At 37.5% G+C, this 22622-nt stretch overlaps 1 protein-coding gene across 1 annotated transcript in view; it reads right to left on the bottom strand.

The window, feature by feature from the left end:
• ubxn2a (UBX domain protein 2A) overlaps positions 1-11238 on the bottom strand; it is an 84488-nt gene extending 73250 nt beyond the window's left edge. Inside the window, exon 1 of the mRNA XM_028797378.2 lies at positions 11125-11238. The gene's annotated coding sequence lies outside the window, so the exon portion shown is untranslated. The remainder of the gene's footprint in view (positions 1-11124) is intronic.
• Between the last annotated feature and the right edge of the window lie 11384 nt (positions 11239-22622).

Raw genomic sequence — 22622 nt, forward strand, 5'->3', positions numbered from 1 at the left:
ACTTTTAAAAATAGTGGCAATACCCCCCCCCCCATGATGAGTCAGGCGAGGAGAGTTTAAAAATGAATAACCTGCTGGAGTCATGTCAGTAAAACAAGAAGGGTCACCATTTAAAATCCAAGTCTCAATGATGAAGAAGAAATCCAGATTATTTGAGGTAATGAAGTCTTGCAGAATAAAAGTTTTATTAGACACTGATCTCACGTTCAAGAGAGCAGCCTTGATAGAGGTAGAAGAGCTTGTTGCAGGATGAGCACGGGTGAGCGTGCGAAGATTAGCAGTGTTTACTACTCGATTGCAGGCCGAGGAAAAGTGATGCTGTCTTGAAATGGAGAAATTAAATCCGGTGTCCGACGCCCATGAACCAGTGATGGAGTCCTGAGCAGGAGAAGATGGGTCATAGACGACTCGCAGGCATCGGGAATCAAAGCTCTAGGACTTGAGTCGGTGTTGTTTAACAGCAAGCAAAATTTTTCACGTCCAAACAGGGCGTATACCAAGTTGGACTTATTCCAAAGCAGACGTATACCGAGGTACCACTGTATTCCCAATAAAGGAACTCAGACTGTCATGTGTACACCTACAGATGTCCATCCAAGCATCCATCCACTTTCAAAATAGCATATACAGTACAGGGTCATGGGCCACTCCAGAATCACCCTAACAGGACTGTGGGAGGAAAATGCACACTAACAACAGCTGTAGCAAGTAAAAATTGAAGAATGTTTTAAACCAAATAGATAGATAAGCCGGATAGCCATCTACCTATCAATCAACCTAATAAGCCGTCACATTTTTTCATATGAAAATAAAATTTTCTTAGCATTTCAGTGGTTCAAAGGCACAACTCACTTACTACAGCATATACTGCATTAATAGAAATGCCTAATTACAGAGACACACATGCAAATTAGCGGGACAGCCAAAGCAGCATACTTCATGGCTGAATATGAACCTGCAAACTCTAAATTTGTGTCATTAATTTCATTGGATGAACTTATTGAAAAAGCACATATATCTTATATTTAAATGGTACATTGGCAAATGGGATGCAGTCGCTTAGTATGTAACAATTGAATACAAGCAAGCTCAGTCCAGTTAATGTTTCAATTGTGGACTTATACATGGACATAAGCAATAACAAAATATATTCTAGGTATCTTATACAAATTAGAGAAGAACAAAGGTGTTTTACAGTAATTCTGAAATAATGGATTAAAGTAAAACTGACAAGTCTGATTTCATACAGGAATCCTTAAAGTTGGGACAAAAATAAAAAAGTGGGAGAGATTTGGAAAATTAAAGCATCAGGAGTTTGTGATATTTGAAAATTCAATTAATTTGACTCATTTGTTAGATAAAAATCTTTAGTAAGTTTTTAACAATTTAATGTTGCAAATATAAATCTTACAATAGCAAATGTTGCAAACCTAAAATAATGGTTCTATGACAAAGCAGATTTTAAAAGAATGCTTAAAAGAATTTATTCAAATGAAAATATCCTGAACAATTTTATAATTTGCTAAATTAATCATACTTGTTTGTCAGTGTTTGTCACATTGTTTGTCTACATGAATTATAAGCTACATTAAAGCTTAGTATTGTATTTTGATATTTATGAATGCCAATAATAGTTTACTTAAATGATAGCAGGGTAACTACTTAAAAGATATATAACAATTTTAAAGCTGATGTTACTGTTAGTATTTTTATTCTGTACTGTTTACAGAAAAAGGCACAGCATTGTTCACTTAAATAATGGAGGTACTTTTAAGGCATTTTCACTCTCCTAGTCCATTTGCTTTGTTCCCAATCTAGGGATAATTTGTTCCTTTATTTCAATTTCCAGTTAGTTTAGTTACATTTCACACTACAGACTTTCAAGCAAACTAAATATATCAATAAACATTCTGTAGGTGTATCATGGACTTATTTCATTGGCCAGAAACATTTTTTCCTGGGAAAAAAATACCTTTGCAGGTTAACACTAGCTGTGTTTCCATACTGCTTCATTTTCCATAATTATTTTGTTTATTTACCAAACCTCTATGAACAAAAAACTTATTATTGTAAAACTAGAAGAATAGATGAAAAATATGCACGATTACAAATGGTATGAAAAGAAAACATTTCCATTAGGCAAGTGTACAAAAAAAAGGCAACCTCTGCTCTGGGCATATCACTGATATGCTTCATTTTTATGACAAAAGACATACCAAAGTAAGCAAAATTTTAACTGTATGAAGTTGCAAATGTACTCTCCAGTAGCCAAATTATGAACATAAAGTCAGTTTAGTTTATCCATAATCAAATGCCTACTGTCATATGTATCTCTTGTAAATATTTGCTATTAATGTTCATTTCGGATTGTTTGAGTAACATTTACTCAGTGCTTGAAATGGAACAATTTCCAGTTTGCGTACTGGAGTACCAGTATGCTATTCTTGTGGCACTCTTAAGTTTCTCAAGAGAAACCCCACCACTCTTTGAGCGAATGGTATACTATTGTGGAGCTTTAAGTTTCACTGGGCCATTCTCTTCTAACTAAAGTTATTGCATGGCAGTGCACCAATATTTCATGATGGGCCTCAAGTGACCCAAAACTTTGATCAAACTGATTGAATGATAGTGTATCACCACAGAGTACCACTAATCATTCGATTCCAAATCAAGCACTAAATACAGGCATATTACATTTGTCAAAGTTGATGTACCTACAGCTCTGCATTGCACCCAAAAAGCAATCACATCAAGAGGACACTCCATCTGTGCACATTACTACTGTGATTAAAGATTAGGTTTGACTGTCAGCATCACAAGGCACTGCTATTAGTTTTTCACTATGTATGTATGTATTTTGATGGTTGTTTTAGCAGTTGATTTTTTTTTTCCTTTCCCAATTTTTGTGCCGATCATCTGTACAAGTTTCAATGAACCTGCTAGTCTTGCTCTGATCAACTTTTGGTAATTGTGCAGAGCGATTGGCATGTTCACATCTACCTTAACAAATCAGATTTTCAAGGAAATTGCACCAGAGTTTGAAAAAAAAAAAAACACACAAAAATTAACTAGGTGTGAAAATGCCTTTTAATAAATGAATGCAATTTCTGTTTTTGCTGTAGTATCAATTAGGCATCAAGTATTGTGAAACGTTACTGGTATTGGTACTGAATACAGAAAAGTTGGTATTGTGATATCCCTAATGCTGAAATCCCCACAAAAATTATGAACCCCCTATTTGTTGTTATACTGGGGGTGTCTTCATCTCTGCCACATACTAAAATTCAAGGTTTGTATTGTATTTTGATATTTATGAATGCCAATACCAGTTTACTTCAACAATAATAAGATTACTATTAGATGGACATACCATTATTTTGTTGTTAATATTTATATATTTAATATTACATTATAGAAAAAGGCACAATATTGTTCAATAATGGAGGTACTTTAATAAAAAGCCACTTAGTGGGGTTTCTGTTTTTGTCATGTTATCGAAACATTATCAGGTATTGAAAAATTTCACTGGAATTGGTATTGAATACAAAAATTCTGGTACAGTGACCTCCCTACCAAAGACTCAGCCCCTCGCCCAATCACAATACACTTTACATAGAGAACAATATTTAGCTTCCTTCTCAAATTGCATGTTGAATTGTACAAATCAACTTAAATAAAATCAAGTATCATAACAAGATCTCTGACAGGCCCCAGTAAAATGGATTGTGGAGACCTCCCTCCCTGAAGCTCCTCAATTTTGCAAGATCCAGTGAAGTACGCAACGAGAACTTATAAATAAGTTTTCCCATACTGGTGTTTTTTATAATAAAGGCATGGATGCAGCAGCAAGGTTATAATCAAGCAGTTAGCAAAGAGAAAAAAATCTAGAGAAAATCTACTTTAGTGAGACAGACACTGCACCACGTAGTGTGGGCACACTAAGAAAAAAAGTAGTGTCAGCACTTTCTTGGATGCAATACAGTACACAATACGGTGAATACAATAAGCAATGTTTATCATCACATATAAACACTTGTTGATGTATGTGGGCTCTTGCTGTTTTAACCATTGTAAGCAAAGATGATGCCTGCGAACAGTTCTTTTTACTGCTTACAGACATACCGATAGGTATGCTGATGGATTGATGCATTGTTTGCCTTTTTAGTTTTTTCTATAGGAAATTATGTGTTTAAAATATTGCACCTAAATGTGATAAGTGGTCCATGGTTAACTACGATTATTAAATAAATAATTGGGTCCAGGAGTATGCAGACTCTGAACAGGTGTGGGAGTGTGCATGCTGGTGCACCACTCTGGGGTTGATTGGGTACTTGGGTACTCATGCATTCACGTGCAAATGCAAGTAGGTGAAAGACAACACCTGCACCCAATCAGGTAGTATACAGGGAGCCTGTGCAGCATACAGGGGAAAAGAGCACAGAAAAAAAATGAAAAGGATCAAATCAGAATCAAAAACAAGAGACAGATAACAGAGGTTATGGTTGGAGAAAGAGGCAAGACAGTAAGGACCCTGTCTCATGAGGAAAGGAGGAAGACAGTTGGAAGTATGCCCCAGGGAAGCAAGCAGCAGGCTAGTGCTCAAGTGCATTGTTGGAGAAGGGGCGCCCCTCAGAACAGTGCAGAGGAGTAGGACCAGCCCTGTTGTACAGTGTCTCCCTTCTGACACAGACCGACTGGCCGACAGAGATATGCATGTGGTTCAGTGAGGAGTTCTGCCGACATGCTGTCAGAAGGACACCAAACCCTATGATTTAATAGATGACTACCCCTGTTGGCGGGCGTCTCATCATTCATGCAGGGTCCTGATGGGATAAGCTGAGGAGAACCCAGATTTTATAGAAAAACATTGGGGCTTGGGTTTTTTACCTTGTTTTTAGTGGAAAATTTTTTGAAAATTTTAACCTCCACCTGACACTTTTGTTTTTATAGATTATAGTGCTGGGCGGTATACGGTTCTTACGAAAACCGTTTTTTATTTTTGTTATGATATGGATTTTTGTTATACCGCAACACCGGTTTAATTTGCCTAAACGATGTTCGGAACGTGACGCAGCGGGAAACTGTTCACGTGGGGAACTTTTTCACTGCTACACTGCTAATCACAGCGGTGTTGCACGGGGGCTCTTTTTCACTGCTACACCACTAAATAGGTAGTGGTAGTGTAGGTATTGCACTCTGAAAATGGACAGAGAACATTCCGAAACTGAAACTGAAGCTGTAGCAGACGATAAAGTTGAACATGATGACACAGAATAACTTTTGCCAAAAAAAAGGAGTCGCGTCCGTTATCTGGAGATGCTTTGGTTTTAGAAGGTCAGATGTGGACCATTATGTTCAAATGTATAAATACTGTTTCTATACTACTGGATAATACTGCAAGCCAAGTTGTACTTGTTTTATTTGTTTTCAATACTGTGTAATGTACCTGGGTACTGTGTAATAGTGCGACGACATGTTGACTTTATTCTCGACATTTCTACTTTATTCTTGCCATTTATGTCAAGATTAAAGTCGACATGTTGACTTTATTCTCGTAATTTGCCATTAAAGCAGAACATTTTGATTTTCTCAAACCCTGTCATAAGTTATATAGCACATTAAATGCTTTGTGTTAAGTGTTCCCCGAGCCATGTTAAATCAAGTACGTGCTTCTTAAACTGACTTCCTCTTGTACTGAGGAGGCACCCGCAGCGATCGCCGCACAGAATACATTCACTTCATGATATTCCTGCTCTCAGAACATTTAGAATGCTAAGATAAATACTTGATATCATTTTCATGATGAAATGCATTAAAGCATGTATTAATCATGGAGGTTACACTGCTGCCTCGCAGCAAAGGGGTTCTGGGTGTTCCCTGCTTTGAATTTGCATTTGTTTCTGGTGGGTTTACTCGGCATGCTTCAATTTCCTTTCAAAGTCATGTAGGATGTGGGATTTTGTTATGCTATATTGACCCTGCTAGTGTATGTGTTGCTCGTATTCACCCTGCGATGTGCTGGCGACTCATTCAGGATTTTCTCCTGCCTTTGCTGGGATGGGCGCAACCCTGAATAGATGGCATAATTAAACATGTATAGCGAAGATATTTTTAAAGACTCCATGGGCTAAGTTTATAACTAGTTTCAATTTCACAAAGACATTTATCGTGTGGTGATTGGTTATGTGGAGAAAGTAAAAGGAAGGATAGGAACTGGGGTTTTGGTACGTCAGGCAGACAGCACGCGTGCAATAAAGAAAGTCCGCTCAGAAGAACATGCATTGAATTCTGTGTTCACGTCTCCGACCACCAGATCACAAACCCAACATTTACACAATATTTAAGTTAAACCTGTGCGATACCCATTCATACATCCAGTTTTTTGGAGCCTCGTCACACCTGCCATTAAGGTCTCTACACTGAACGTACACCTGGGGACCCTTACTGCCAGGGAGCAGCTCTACCGCCTCACTACCGTGCTTGTTTAATACCTGCTTTAATGCATTTCATCATGAAAATGATATCAAGTATTTATCTTAGCATTCTAAATTTTTAGAGAGCAGGAATACCATGAAATGAATGGGTTCTGTGCAGTGATTGCTGCCTCCTCTTAGTGCGGAGGAAGTCAGTTTAAGAAGCATAGTGATTAACAACTGGGTCGGGGAACACAACACAAAGCATTTAATGTGCTGCATTAACTTATGACGGGGTTTGAGAAAATCGAGTAAATTAAACATTAAACAATTAAACATTGATTTTAGGATGAAGTTTAGTTTATGACATTCTACTTTAATTATGAAGTAAACTATGAAAATAAAGTGGAAATGTCGACTTTAATCTTGACATAAGCGTCAAAATTAAAGTGGAAATGTTCAGAATAAAGTCAGCATGTCGACTTTATTCTTGACATATACCGGTAGTTTGTTTTTTTTCTTCCCTCTTTACTGTATTTTTTTTTTCTTCACCGTGGCCCTAATGCACTTCCGTAGGGCAAATAGCATTATACAGTAAATGCAAGTTGCAGCTATTTTATTTATGTATATAGCTTAGCTTGAAGCAAGGTCCATATTAATGCAGTTTGCCTAAATGATGGTACAGTTGGTAAGGATGTCATCACAAAGTTGCACTTGTTTTATTTTATTTTAATTTGGTGAATACTGTGTAATGCACCTGGGCATGAAGTCTTGAAGTAATAGTGCAGCTATCAGTAATAATACTATTATTTATTTTATTGTTATTATTTATTAGTTTAAATATTATGTAGTTTATTGATGGTAAAGTTGTTGAAAAAGTCACTTTAACGTGTCAGTGGACAGAGATGGTTAAAATTAACAAAGTGTAGTTGGTTCACAAAAAATATTTACTATTTATTACTTTTCTAAGACATGTTCAGTGCAATACTGAACACTTTTGACAAGCACCTCTGGATATTTTACTAAGTCTAAATGCCTCTTTGGATGGTTGAAAATATGTTGTCAAAATCATAGTTTAAGTTTTTGCAAAATTTTTTCAGTAAAAAGGTTCTATATTTTGACTGCAACTGTCATGCAATGTGATTCCTTCTCTTCATTAGTGTCACCCCCTTGAAAACTATCACTTTATGGGGCCATGCAAACCTGTATTAATACTTGTGTGCACATTAAAATGTTTTTTTGTACAATGTACAATTCTCATAACAGTGGAATAGGTTATTCGTAGCCAGTCTACTGCAGTAATTACAGTGGAAAATGTGGTTGACATTCACTCATGCATGGGGAAAAAAATACCGTCCAATACCGTGAAACCGGTATAATTTAGAAAAATACTGTGATATAGAATTTTGGTCATACCGCCCACCCCTAACAGATTATTTATTTACTTATTTATGGAAGATCTTGCACTGCACTTGTGAACAGTTCGGTTTTTTTCGACACTTTTGATTGATTTTAATAAAAGCACTTGGCACTTCTGCACCAACTCCTTGCTGACTGTGTGTCCTCATTTGCCCGGCTCATCTTGGTTACGACTGTTGACGGTTCTGGGATCAAGGGGCTTCAAGAAGCAACCAGGGAAAGTGGAGCCAACCCAGACCATCACACTAAAACAAAAGCGTAGATATTCTTACAGCTTTATCTTTGTTCCTACTGGAAAGACAACAGGTGCCATAGCTCTCCAATTATAAGTGTCGAGGAGAAAGTGCATGTTTATGGTTTTTTTTTTTTTTACTTTTATACAGTAATTTGAATCCACAGTTTCATATTCTATCAACACAATGTGACCACAGTTAAAACATCTGCATTCTTTTCCATCACCTGATGTCACTACTGTTTTAAGTGCATTTTAGAAACTAGCTGGGTGTCTCTTTCACAGTATGTGGAATCTTTCAGCAGAGATGAATGTCAACAGCTTTTGCTGAAGGAGTTGGTCCTGTCTTTTTCCAAATCACACCTTACTAAAGAAAAAGGCTTGGCCATTTTGTTTAACAAATTTGGCTTAGCATCTCATGTTTTAGTGAATGTTTTTCCCTAATTTTGTGCATTTATTGTTTATGACATCGTATGTTTGTGTCCCTATATCACATAAGCAAATCTCATTGTTCCCACGGTTGAGAAGCATTTCTAATGATAAATATTTGGAAATGAAGTTCTTCCTTACACTGGTCAATTGATTCCTGCTGTAATGGGAGATGGGTACACATGTTGAAACTAAAAACTAGTGTACTATGCCCAGCACAAATAAGCTTTATCTAGTTCAACAAATTTCACCAAGACTACTATTCAAATTCTTGTTTGTTTTTCAGCTTATGGAAATGGGAATAAAGTAAACAGAAACAAACAGAATCTTCTGAAAAGTCACAAGCCACATTGTAGTCCCCTTTGCTTCTGCCAAAAGAGAAAGAGCACAGCAAGGGGGCAACAATGAGAAAGAGAAATAAAGTCATCCTAATACCAAACGATGCTACATGTTTAAAACCCCACTTCCCAACATTTAAATATCAGGAACAATCATAATGGTGAAATATTAATAAATGTTTTTCTTTTGCTTTCAGTTATCAGGAGGAACCAACCCTGGCGGTGGCTGTAGCCCATCGCAGGGTACACTCATGCACAAAAACACAAATGATTGATCTAGATTTGCTATTTATACGACGACGCATATCTTTGCAATGTGGAAGGGAAACAAAAACCTAGGGAAGAGTCTACCCAGGTCATAAACACAGGGAAAATGTGCTAACTCAACACAAGCAGTGACCAGGTTATGAATCAAACCCTGAATTCAATGGCTAGGAGGCAGCAGAACTGATAAAAATGCTTCTCTTGCTCACATTTCACATCTATCCATATCTGGTGTCCCAAACTATGTTCTTGTCTGTCTTAATTTTTGATTTTAATATCAGCTTATACATCAGGAAGTTCAAAATTCTTAATACTTTCTTAATTAGCTGCCATTTACTGCTGTTAATAGAAAACACATTCTTGCCTTGATTTTAACTGTGTCACTTTTTATGATTTTGAAACCTATATCGTTTTATTTCTTTCCTTAACCAAAAACCTGCTGGCAATAAATACTAAGCTGTACTGGGTCAAAAAAATATTTAAATGAAGTTCTTGAAAAAGAAATTAAACCATATAAGAAATGTCTCCTATGTCAGAGTTAGTGTACTGGCAGGGCATATAACAAAGGGTGTTCTCACACTAGCAATTTGTTCCATGCCTGAGCACATTTGTCCGCAAATAAACCCCCAAAATCTAGTTTATTTTGACTAGTATGATTGTTCCGTGCCAGGCCAACCGTACTGTGCCCTAGCCCACTTGTAAACTAATACATACCCCTAACAGCAATGATTTTTTTTTAAAGTTATAAAAGTGAATGCAGCAAAAACCTGAATGTTTCCAGTCTGTTTACTTGTGTCCAACACAATATTCTGTGGTCCAGGACAAACTTTTTTATTCAATTAATCTGGTTAAGTCTCAGCATCCTAAGATTTACTCCAGTAATCATGAAGCAAGAACAGGTTTAGAGTACGTATACAGAATAACCAATGAAAAACTTTACTAAACAATACAAAACTTGCAAAATGAATAAGCCGTACATGTAGCAATATTCAATGATATGTGAAGAGATCCAAAGATTTGTTTTTTTTTTAATACTGCTAGGAAAAAATACAATTGTCACTTGAGTGCCCAGCATAAAAGGCATGGATGCAACAGTAACACTGACCAGATCATGAAATCAAATTATAATGCGTGGACGGCAAACAAATACAACATTAAACAGGTTTGAAACTGACACGTCTGTCTAAGCCTTGCTTGGCATCCTGCCTTTGCATAAGCAGAATAAAATAGTGTGTAAAATAGGAGGCTTGCACAGACCCGACACAATGACAAAATCAGTATAAAAACCAGACTAACTGCATTATCGCGCTATTCCTTTAAATAAAATACCGTTGCCAGACAGCCACCCAGTGTTACTTCAGCTACGCTCTGCTTCGTCTCGCTTCTCATGCCACAAGAAAACGGCACACTAAATATAGAAGTAACATGAAGCCATGCTGTTTGGAGAATTCTGATATTGACAGTCTCTTTGTGTTTTGTTCTGCTACACTTTGGACGGATATAAAAGAGAAAGAGGGAGCCAAGTATTTAAAAAATGCAAGCGCATATATAAAATCAACATATTCATACAGTATGTATTGTTATATAAAATGCCTAGGGTGTGTTATTTGAGCGGCACTGCGTCATACTTATACCAGTATAATTAAGAAAAGAACCCGTAATACACACCATACAAATCAGGACATACTGAATAATGCAGGATAAGCAAACACAATAGAAACACACTGAAAAGCAATCATGCCGTTTCAAATATGAACATAATACACTAAGACAAAACTTGCACAATAAAGCGCAACTCATGACATGCTATTTCCGGAGTAGAGTTGTAATACGAAGCTTTTCCTCTGTTATTTTTCCTTTAACAACCAAAGCAAAAAGCCGGGTTGCCCTTGTCCTCTCCTCCCCCTCCCAAACATGCCCCATGCAAGCATAACAGAAAGCAGCAAAATGTGACAGTCTAAGAAACGCAGTCACAAAACACCATAACACAAAACCACAACGTGCCCCGTGTCCGGCTTCGCATTTGCACCTTTTTATCACTTCAATACAAAACCGAACCCGAAGGAAGTTTCCAGTAGGACTCGCCCAACCAGCCGAGCAGTCTCCCTTTTGTAAGCATCCCGGTGCCGCACTGATGACGTCAGCAGCCGGGCTTGCGGCGTCAGACAAACACAGACAAGTGGGAACCGCGAGGGCTTTATGTCACGCTGGCAGCGCGCGTGGTCGCATGTTCTCCACTGCACCTTACACTCTCTCGATATTGGTTATGTATTTTACAACTTATCCATAATGTTCTCGGGAAGATGAGTTTGATTTATAAGATGGACCTTTCTTTAACACAAAGACATCAAGTACTCTCTCTAGCGGGTAAATGTAGCTTGTCGCTGTCCTACTTTGTAATAGATAACGTTTTTCTAAGGAGGCTTAATGTGTATGTCCTGAAAATCCTTGCTCAAAGTCCCATCGAATATCTGAGTATAGGAGTATGGGAAAGTCGCCACATACATTATATAAAGTGGGGAAAATTATTGAACACGTTAACGTTTTTCTCAGTAAATATATACAGTGGTGTGAAAAACTATTTGCCCCCTTCCTGATTTCTTATTCTTTTGCATGTTTGTCACACAAAATGTTTCTGATCATCAAACACATTTAACCATTAGTCAAATATAACACAAGTAAACACAAAATGCAGTTTGTAAATGGTGGTTTTTATTATTTAGGGAGAAAAAAAAATCCAAACCTACATGGCCCTGTGTGAAAAAGTAATTGCCCCCTGAACCTAATAACTGGTTGGGCCACCCTTAGCAGCAATAACTGCAATCAAGCGTTTGCGATACTTGCAATGAGTCTTTTACAGCGCTCTGGAGGAATTTTGGCCCACTCATCTTTGCAAAATTGTTGTAATTCAGCTTTATTTGAGGGTTTTCTAGCATGAACCGCCTTTTTAAGGTCATGCCATAGCATCTCAATTGGATTCAGGTCAGGACTTTGACTAGGCCACTCCAAAGTCTTCATTTTGTTTTTCTTTAGCCATTCAGAGGTGGATTTGCTGGTGTGTTTTGGGTCATTGTCCTGTTGCAGCACCCAAGATCGCTTCAGCTTGAGTTGACAAACAGATGGCCGGACATTCTCCTTCAGGATTTTTTGGTAGACAGTAGAATTCATGGTTCCATCTATCACAGCAAGCCTTCCAGGTCCTGAAGCAGCAAAACAACCCCAGACCATCACACTACCACCACATTTTACTGTTGGTATGATGTTCTTTTTCTGAAATGCTGTGTTCCTTTTACGCCAGATGTAATGGGACATTTGCCTTCCAAAAAGTTCAACTTTTGACTCATCAGTCCACAAGGTATTTTCCCAAAAGTCTTGGCAATCATTGAGATGTTTCTTAGCAAAATTGAGACGAGCCCTAATGTTCTTTTTGCTTAACAGTGGTTTGCGTCTTGGAAATCTGCCATGCAGGCCGTTTTTGCCCAGTCTCTTTCTTATGGTGGAGTCGTGAACACTGACCTTAATTGAGGCAAATGAGGCCTGCAGTTCTTTAGACATTGTCCTGGTGTCTTTTGTGACCTCTCGGATGAGTCGTCTCTGCGCTCTTGGGGTAATTTTGGTCGGCCGGCCACTCCTGGGAAGGTTCACCACTGTTCCATGTTTTTGCCATTTGTGGATAATGGCTCTCACTGTGGTTCGCTGGAGTCCCAAAGCTTTAGAAATGGCTTTATAACCTTTACCAGACTGATAGATCTCAATTACTTCTGTTCTCATTTGTTCCTGAATTTCTTTGGATCTTGGCATGATGTCTAGCTTTTGAGGTGCTTTTGGTCTACTTCTCTGTGTCAGGCAGCTCCTATTTAAGTGATTTCTTGATTGAAACAGGTGTGGCAGTAATCAGGCCTGGGGGTGCTACGGAAATTGAACTCAGGTGTGATACACCACAGTTAGGTTATTTTTTAACAAGGGGGCAATTACTTTTTCACACAGGGCCATGTAGGTTTGGATTTTTTTTCTCCCTAAATAATAAAAACCATCATTTAAAAACTGCATTTTGTGTTTACTTGTGTTATATTTGACTAATGGTTAAATGTGTTTGATGATCAGAAACATTTTGTGTGACAAACATGCAAAAGAATAAGAAATCAGGAAGGGGGCAAATAGTTTTTCACACCACTGTATCTAATGGGGTTATTGACATGAATTTTTCAGCAGATGTCTATAACAACCCAAGTAATCCACACATGTAAAGAAATTTAAACAATTAAGTCCATAAATTAAGTTAGGGGTTAATAAAGTGGAATAACACGGAATAAGTATTGAATGCGCATACTGAAATTTATTTAATACTAAGTAGAAAAGCCTTCGTTGGTAATAACAGTTTCGAGATGCCTCCTGCATAGTTATTCAGCCTGCCCAGTCCTCAGCTCTAAATCTACTATAACACCTTTAGGATGTGGTAGATGGAAAATCAGCAGCATGAATGTGCAGCTAACAAAACTACTGAAACTGCATGATACAATCATGTCAAAATGGACCTGAATCTCAAATGAATGTTTCTGACATTTTGTGAAATACATGCCACAAAGAATCAAGGCTGTTTTGAGAACAAAAGCAGGCCCTACCCAGTATTAATATAGTGTTCCTAATAATTTGTTCAGTGAGTGCATTTATTACACACACACACACATATATTTACAGGTAATATTCCATTATAACGAATATCTTTACAAAGAAATTTTCATTACAACGAAGTATTTTTATGGTCCCGACAGCTTCCCCATATGACACAAGTCTATAGAAATCTCGTTACTAAGAAGTACATTCAGCCAGGGCCGGATTTTCCTATAGGCTAACTAGGCTTCAGCCTAGGGCCTCAAGATCAAGAGGGGCCTACATTCAAATTGTTAGCAAAATTTTATTATCTCTCATGTAATTTACAAACTTAAAAATGGAAGGTGAAAGGGCCTCATAAGTGGAATAGCCTAGGGCCTCTTTTCATATAAATCCGGCCCTGCATTCAGCAGATACTTTCATTATAACGAAGTGCACAAAAGACCTTGAAATGCCTGAATGAATCATCCATAGTGCAGTTAGCTCTGTGGCCACAGCTCAGTTGTGCACAACAATCTCCAAACAGAAACACTGTAATTTTTTTTCTTTCTTTAAACTTTCCTTGTAGTTTTTTTTAGCCATTTTTGTTTCCTGCGGTTTTCAGTGATACCTTTTACTTATTGCTCGTCAACATTTGAAAAACATCCATTGGAATTTAACTCATTGTCACCCTCCTATAGAAACAGCAGACATGAAAAAACGATAACGTTTTTTTTTCTAATATGAACTGTTAATTTTTTGCAGCTCTCGATTGCTGCAAAAAGAAAAAAGACATTGCCAGTGAATTCGGAATTTCGCCATCAACACTGTCCACTTTCTTGAAAGACAGAGCAAAAAAAAAGTAGAAAAATCTCGGTTTGCAAACATATGTGAACTGCTGCATTTGAAGACGTCGAAAAAGGCATTTTTATGTGGTTCAGTGATGCTTGTTCAAGAAACATTCCTATTAATGTGGCACTCATTCAAGAAAATGTGAGGTTTGTAAACTCTCTTGGGACCTCCCCCAACTAGACAGCAAGCCAAAGAGTGTCCCAAAGTGCGATCTCCGCATCTGTACGGGGCAATAGCAGGCTCATAGATATGCTGCATCTCTCCGCCAAAGTAAACAGAAAAGATCTCGATGGGTAATGCAAGGTTAGGAGCACGTAAATTGTAAATGCAGATACTGTAACAGGATTACTTGATCACTGACCTGGCCACGATCCTGCCTGACTGCTATGTCTGTGTATAGCAGAGTGGCAGATCATGCTACAATAAATAACTGTGCCGTTCCTGTTTCAAGCTGAATAAAGCTGGTTTTGCTAAAGTACTGAGACTAAGCCTCATGTTTTGGGGTGCAAGACAGGGACTTATAGTGCGACCCCGATCTTTTATGATTTGCTTCTGTGGCGCTTCACTGCAGCAATGTGAGCCTCCTATTGCTCTGCCCCAGCAATGGACAAACAATTTCCCACAGACGCTGCAATCGCACTTCAGGACGCACTTCAGGGTGTCATTCCCATTGGGTGGGGAGTGGGGGGTCTCAAAAGAGTTCAGAAACCTCACAATATTAAGAAGAAATAGTGATTTAGCTCCTGACTGATAACTGTGCTGCCCACAACATGCTTCCACATTCAGATAATGTTTGCTTTGAATACCTCCCACCCAATTGCACAGCAGCACTTCAGCCATTGGATTTGGGCATCACTCGCACCCTGAAAGTGTATTATCGCAAGGAAATGCTGAGAAAAATTCTCATCAGCATAACTTGTAGGCAGGAAGAGATTAAAAGTAACGTGAAAGAAGCTATTGAAATGATTGCAAACGCCTGGATACAAGTTAAAGAAAGCACTATAGTAACAAATACAGAATCTCATTACAACAAAATATTTTTTAGGTCCCTGGCAGTTCGTTATAATGGAATTTTACCTGTATTGTCACACACGCACGATTAGGAGGCAGACAGAAAGTGAAAAATTACCGGACGGGGATATAAGACGGCGTACTGATGCTTCTCTCCTTTTTTCATCAGAAAGACCAAAGACTAGACGAATCCCGATACGTGAAGTCTCTGCTAAAACACGATCACATACTAGGAAGAACTTCCACATTTCAGCCGTCCCCACATTACGACTTCAACCCGGTCGCCCTCTGATGACATCATCTCTGTCGCATCCCGTTCACGTTATCTCATCTCTGCACCAATTTCTTTTCCATCCACCATAAAACCAGATACCTTTCCAGTATCAATGGCTAATGTATATGCTCACTCTTGCTGTGCTGTACAAAAAAACAAATAATTTGGTTTATCTACACAGGGACGGTTCCCCAACCCTTAATCTGTCTCTCTGGTCTCTTTTTCACAGATTGGCATAGCCGGCAGGATTTACTATTCAGATAATGAGCGAAGCACAGGACCTGAATGCGGTACTGAGTACCATGATGACAGAGCTCTGGATGTTGAAACATGAGGTGGTGGAAAACTGAAGCAAGCTCGCCGATGCCACAGAGCGGCTCACTGTAAAAGAGGTGGCACAGTCGGAGGCTGCCCGGCCTCCCTGTTAGTACCCTGTTAGTACGGAGTCAGAAGGCATTGAGTCGTATCTCCTCATATTTGAGAGAACGGCCTTGTGAAACCACAGGCCGAGAACGGAGTGGACCCACATACTTATGCCGTACCTTAAGGGTGACATGCAACAGGCCTATTACAATCTCCCTCAGATATATATATATATATATATATATATATATATATATATATATATATATATATATATATATATATATATGAGTTCTGTGATGTGACACAGGACAGAAGCAGCCGAATGAATTCTGAGGTGTTCAGAGACATACTGTCTGCTCAAATCCAGCTAAATGCAGTCAAATTGATTGGGTGGCATTTCATGATACAGATGGACAATGACCCAAAACATACAGCCAAAGCAACCCAGGAGTTTATTAAAGCAAAGAAGTGGAAAATTCTTGAATGGCCAAGTCAGTCACCTGATCTTAACCCAACTGAGCATGCATTTCACTTGTTGAAGACCAAACTTTGGACAGAAAGGCCCACAAACAAACAGCAACTGAAAGCCACTGCAGTAAAGGCCTGGCAGAGCATTAAAAAGGAGGAAAACCAGCATCTGGTGATGTCCATGAGTTCAAGACTTCAGGCTTTCATTGCCAGCAAAGGGTTTTCAACCAAGTATTAGATATGAACATTTTATTTCCTGTTATTTAATTTGTCCAATTACTTTTGAGCCCCTGAAATGAAGGGATTGTGTTAAAAAATGCTTTAGTTGCCTCACATTTTTATGCAATCGTTTTGTTCACCCCACTGAATTAAAGCTGAAAGTCTGCACTTCAACTGCATCTGAGTTGTTTCATTTAAAATTCATTGTGGTAATGTACAGAACCAAAATTAGAAAAAAGTTGTCTCTGTTCAAATATTTATGGACATAAATATTTATGGATGATAAATTACCTTTGGTGTCCAGGTGAACTGAACAAGTCTTGCCGAGTGAAAATCTGCACTCCAGTTAAATGAATCAACTAACAGAAATGGCTTTGGAAGAACGCTGTGGTAAATTTCAGTTCACATGGTCATTAAAAGAACTGCCAAATGGTAGATTGGGCTCCGCTTCAGTTGTACCCGATGCTATCAGGGAAGCCCAAGGCTCTCCACAAATCATTACATGCAAAACATATTCCAAAATATACATAAAATAAGTTAATAGATTAACATCTAATTAAAGGAGACCATCCAGTACACACAAGTCTTCAATTGTGGTAGAGCATCTAAAAAGAAAAAATCTTAAATCTGATGTGATACACAACATATTAGTGAACACAATAACTGATTAGACTTTTCCTGAACAGAAATTAACATCCAGAGTTTATCTATGACAGTTTTATTTCTCCCACCCGAGTGGGCACAGTTGGAAACAGATTGGCCTTTCAAGTCCCAGAATAGTAACGCCACATAATATCCGGTTAACTCTCAAGATTAATCAGATAGGCATCAGGTTCTTACTGGATAGAGCAGACTTGACTGAGCTTGTAGTTGGACGCTGCCAGCAGCTTTGTTAACCACTGGATACAAATACAAAAGACAGATGAAAAATATGGTGACATGGTTAGATTGGCTAAAGTTGGTATTTACAAGGGGAAAATACATAGATGTACATAGAAATTTGAAGTATAAACCAAAAGACAAAACAAAAATCAAGGTGCTCAAAAATGTTCAAGACTGGAAAAAACAAAAAGCAAGGAACTTGGAAAATACATGATTAAGACCGTTTTTGTTAAAATTCTAAAATATCCTTAGACACCTCTTTAAATGGATTGTTGTCAAGATTAAATAACTTGAGGCAATGGTTGAATGATTGTACTGGCTGGCAGAAAACATGATTAGAAGCATGATCAGACACGCCATCTCCTAGACCTAAAACAGACAAAGACTTTGAGATAAATCACACATTTAACCTCCATGCACTTCCAGATCAGATATCCATCTTCATTAAATATTTTATGGACTTTTTTTTTTTGAACGTCTCATCAAAATGTGTCTTATTTCTTAGTTTTATTCCATGAAAATGCGTATATTGTAAGAGGTGACCAGGCCAGAGAAGTCAGAGAACCAAAGAAAGATTGGAATACCACCTTGGCAGCCCAATTTAACAAAACACAAGACAGCCAGAGTAGCTCAAAACAAAAGTTTTTTTTACACCAAATGCAGTAAAGGCTAGCAGGAGCTCTGTCCTCTGCTGTAGTCAGTATGGTATCTGACATCACCTTCTGGGAATGGGTCTGCTTTAAAATGTGGAGACCAAAAGAGGTAGAGTTATTCTTGGTCAGGGATCTGTCATCCCTCTTGAGCATTTTTTCTTGGCTGCTGAAGAGGAAGGAGAAGATCATTTTAGTGTTAGCTCCCCCTCTCATCCCAGGTTGGTACAGTTTACTTAGTTAGAGCCAGGAAATTGGTCCCCAGATGCACATGTATGTATTTTAAAGTCAATTCTAAATGGCTCAGGTAACCAGTGTAATGACATCAAAACTGGAGAGAGGTGCTTGGATTTTCTTTTCCTAGTTAAGATTCTGGCAGCTGCATTCTGCACTAGTTGCAACTGATTGATATATTTTTTTGGGTAGTCCTGAGAGGAGTGCATTAGTTATCTAATTGACTAAAAATAAGTGTGAACTGATTTTTCAGCATCTTGAAAAGTTATAAGGGATCTAATTTTTGGTATATTAAGTGAAAAAATGTTGTCCTGGTAATCTAATGTGATTTAAACTTCAGGTCAGAGTTGATAATTACCACTAAAGTCTTTAACTGTCTTGACTTTTAAGCCTAATGGATCGAGTTTATTTCAATACCCTCACTGTCCTTTTTTGCCAATCATTAAGATTTCTGTTTTCTCCTTATTTAATTTGAGAAAATTACTACTCATCCATTTAGAAGCACAACTGGGTCAATGAACCAAGAGAGTCGGGGGTCATTAGGCGCTATTGATAAATACAGTTGTGTGTCGTCAGCATAGCTATGGTAGTTTACATTATGCCTTGAGATAATCTGACCTAATGGGAGCATGTAGATCAAAAAGAGCAGTGGACCCAGGATAGATCCTTGTGGAACACCGTATAGAATATCCTGTGTCTTTGAAGTATAATTACCACAACTAACAAAATTTTCTACCTGCCAGGTAGGACTCAAACCAATTTAAGACACTGTCAGAGATGCCCACCCATTGACTAAGGCGATTTCTAAGAATATTGTGATCAATAGTATCAAATACTGCACTCCGATCTAAGAGGATGAGAACAGATAAATGGTCTCTATCTTTATTAACCTGTAAATCATTTACTACTATATTTAAAATATATATATATAGTTAAAATAGGGGGTTAAAATATATTAGAGATGTCTCCTAGTTTAGCTTTATTTTGGTGGAGGTATTTATATAGATTTTGGTTTTTGGTGCACTTTGTTTTCGTAACTTTTTTTGTTTTAATTTGGACTTTATTTGTGTAGCTTCTTCCTGAACTTTTCTTTTAGGAAGACCATTTTTTTGTGTATGCATTTTTGTCTTTTTTTATTTTTGAGACTGGAAACTTATATATATATTAATATTGGAGAGGGCGAGTTTTTTTTGGGGGGGGGGGCATTTTTGTTGTACCTGTAAATAAACCCACTCTTGTTTGTAAAGACCACCTTTTTGTGTCCGTGTCTCCATGTTTGACTTCTCATGGATCTGTCCCAGTTGGTCCAGCACTACAAGATGCCCACTGTGTGGTCTGATTGCAACTTTGCCACTAGATGGGGTGTCACAAATTCTTAAATCTTTCTCCTTCAAATAAAAATTGGAGAGGCAGCCTTTTCCTGTTATGCACCAAAAATCTGAAACAGGTTACCAATAGAGATGTGCTAGGGTAATACTGTGGAACATTTAAAAAATGTCTAAAAATTAATTTATTTAAATTTAGTAATTTTGTAGCTACATTTTACCTCTATGCCTAATATTCTATACATACATACATAGAATTATTATAAATGTAATGGGTTTGCAATCATTACTAATTTCTATTTTTCTCTGATTACGCTTATTCTGCCGCCACCATCACCTTATTGAAGTCCTGCGCAGCTGCCTGTTATGCACAAATGAATCAATAAATCCCTAGGATGAAGTCTAAAAAACAATTATGAATGAGCATTTGTGGTATATACAATATCCAGTGGGGGCTAAGCGAGGTTTTTTGGCCTAGGAACCCCTGCAAATTTTTTTTTCTGTGGCTTTTTGGGAGTTTTTATTTTTTCTATTCTCTCTGGCCATCTGAACTTATCACTGTACTCATCTTTAGAGGTTTTGAATATGATACTATGTACAAGGACTGTACATTTCTACTAATTATATATCTATTTTATGTAAGTCTGTATTGATTTTATTTTGTTACTGGGGTCTTTGCCCTCTGCTCGCTTCGCTCACCCATCCCTGGGTTTGGTTAACCAGATATACCATTTAAAGAGATTGTTACATAACAAACTATTTTGATGCTATGTTGCATCGCTTCTCTGTGATCATAAATATACACCTGACCGAATTGTGTTTTCTTTGAAATTAAACTTGTCATAGCTTTAATTGTTGTGGGACCACAGATTCCCATAGCATATGGTCCATTATTGTGTAAATCTACGTTTTGAGCATTTAATGTTGCGAACGTGAAAAGATTATTTTAGACTTGGATATTTTGCCTGTAGTGTTTGTGGATTTCACTTTCACCAAACAACAAATCTTTTAATTCTCGTGGATACACCTCTTCATTGGGAAGCAACACTACTTTTCCCTGATGGCAACACGAATTAGAAGATCCACAAGTCTCCGACTTAAACTTTAAACCCTTACAATATCTAAATACTTCTGACATATCACCTATGTCCATATATTCAATGTTTTTGTTGTTCCATTATTTCAGAGTAATTTCTGTTTGTGCTAATGCAATCTTTACTTTCTTTTTTTTGATACTTTAGAATTTTACTACCATTTTTATATTCTTTAATTTGCTCTGCATGTGTATCGTGGCAAAAACTTTTTTAAGCCTTTCGAATTCCACTGCTTTCATAATCTCTAACCTGCTCTGCATGTGTATCGTGCCAATTTTCAATTCTATTTGGTCCGGGCTGATTATTACTTTCCTTCTTTTCAGAATTTGCACATAGATTATTCTTTTTTGCGTTTTTTTTTCCTTCTTTTCTCTCCAACGCTTTTGGGTCTCTTTTTGATTCGTTGCTCTTGTTTTAAATTAGTTGTTCTCGCGGGACGTCAAAATTTCTTTCCGAGAAGTCTCGACCCAAGATTGTTTTACATAATAGAGAGATTTATTTATGAATATTATCTAATTTTAATTTTTTTCTTGCAGCTATTCTTTTGACATTTTTAAAGCACTTTGAGCTTCATCATGTGAATAAAATGTGATATAAAAATAAATGTTGTTGTTGACATGATCCCATCTTTTTCCATTTAGGGCTGTGTGCCCCATAGATTCTTTATCTTCTTGCCAAGCATCCTTGATTCATGTATGAAAACCATTAAACAGAAAACATGGGTTTTTACTGGTGAGGTCATGCCACCACAGTTTTGTATGTTAATACAACACAAATGTTTCCACCAATTCAATAGCATTGTAGTATCTAAATCCCAGAGAAATATGAAAAGCAGGCTTTGCTGATCGCATCTGTTATTTGTTTAATTTGCAGGCACAGTCTTCTGGCAAGGTGTGTATAAATGGTTAGTCAGACTTGCTTCTGTGTTTATTCCATCAGACTGTCCACTGTTATATCATTGGAAAGAAATCAAATCCTGCAGATGAGTGGAAATCTGTGCCTGGTTCATTTGGAGTGTGCACCTGCCATAATGGGAAAGGATGACAATGTTCTTGTAAGACCCTTCTGTCTAAGGAGATTCAAATGTGATGATAATTAAACATTTTACACTTTCAAGGCAGTGATATTTTCTTTGCAGTATTAACAAAATAATGCTACAAGAGAATGTCTTATTTTCTTATGTACATTTTTCATTTATCTCAGCTTGATTCTGTCCTGTAAAAGCCAGGAGCAAATTACTTTTCCCATAAATGAAGATTAAACATTGCATTGTGGCGTTGGAGATGTTCTAAAGCCTTATGTGATTTACTATTACTGAGTGAGGACTTCTCTTTAGAAATTAGGCAAGCAGTTAGGTAAATGTGAAGCAGAGAGCTGTCTGCATACAGGAACACGTGGTAATTAGGCATCCTATCCTTACATATGTGACCAGGTTAATCAATCTTTTGGACAAGATTTCTTCATACAATGATATCTAAATCAATAAATTTATGTTATATGTCAAAAATGTGTGTTTTAAGTTAATTCTAAACTGGACTTGCACACCTGAGTGTCTGATTGAG

This window comes from Erpetoichthys calabaricus, chromosome 3 (assembly GCF_900747795.2).
Source record: "Erpetoichthys calabaricus chromosome 3, fErpCal1.3, whole genome shotgun sequence".
NCBI classification, from domain to species: Eukaryota; Metazoa; Chordata; class Cladistia; order Polypteriformes; family Polypteridae; genus Erpetoichthys; species Erpetoichthys calabaricus.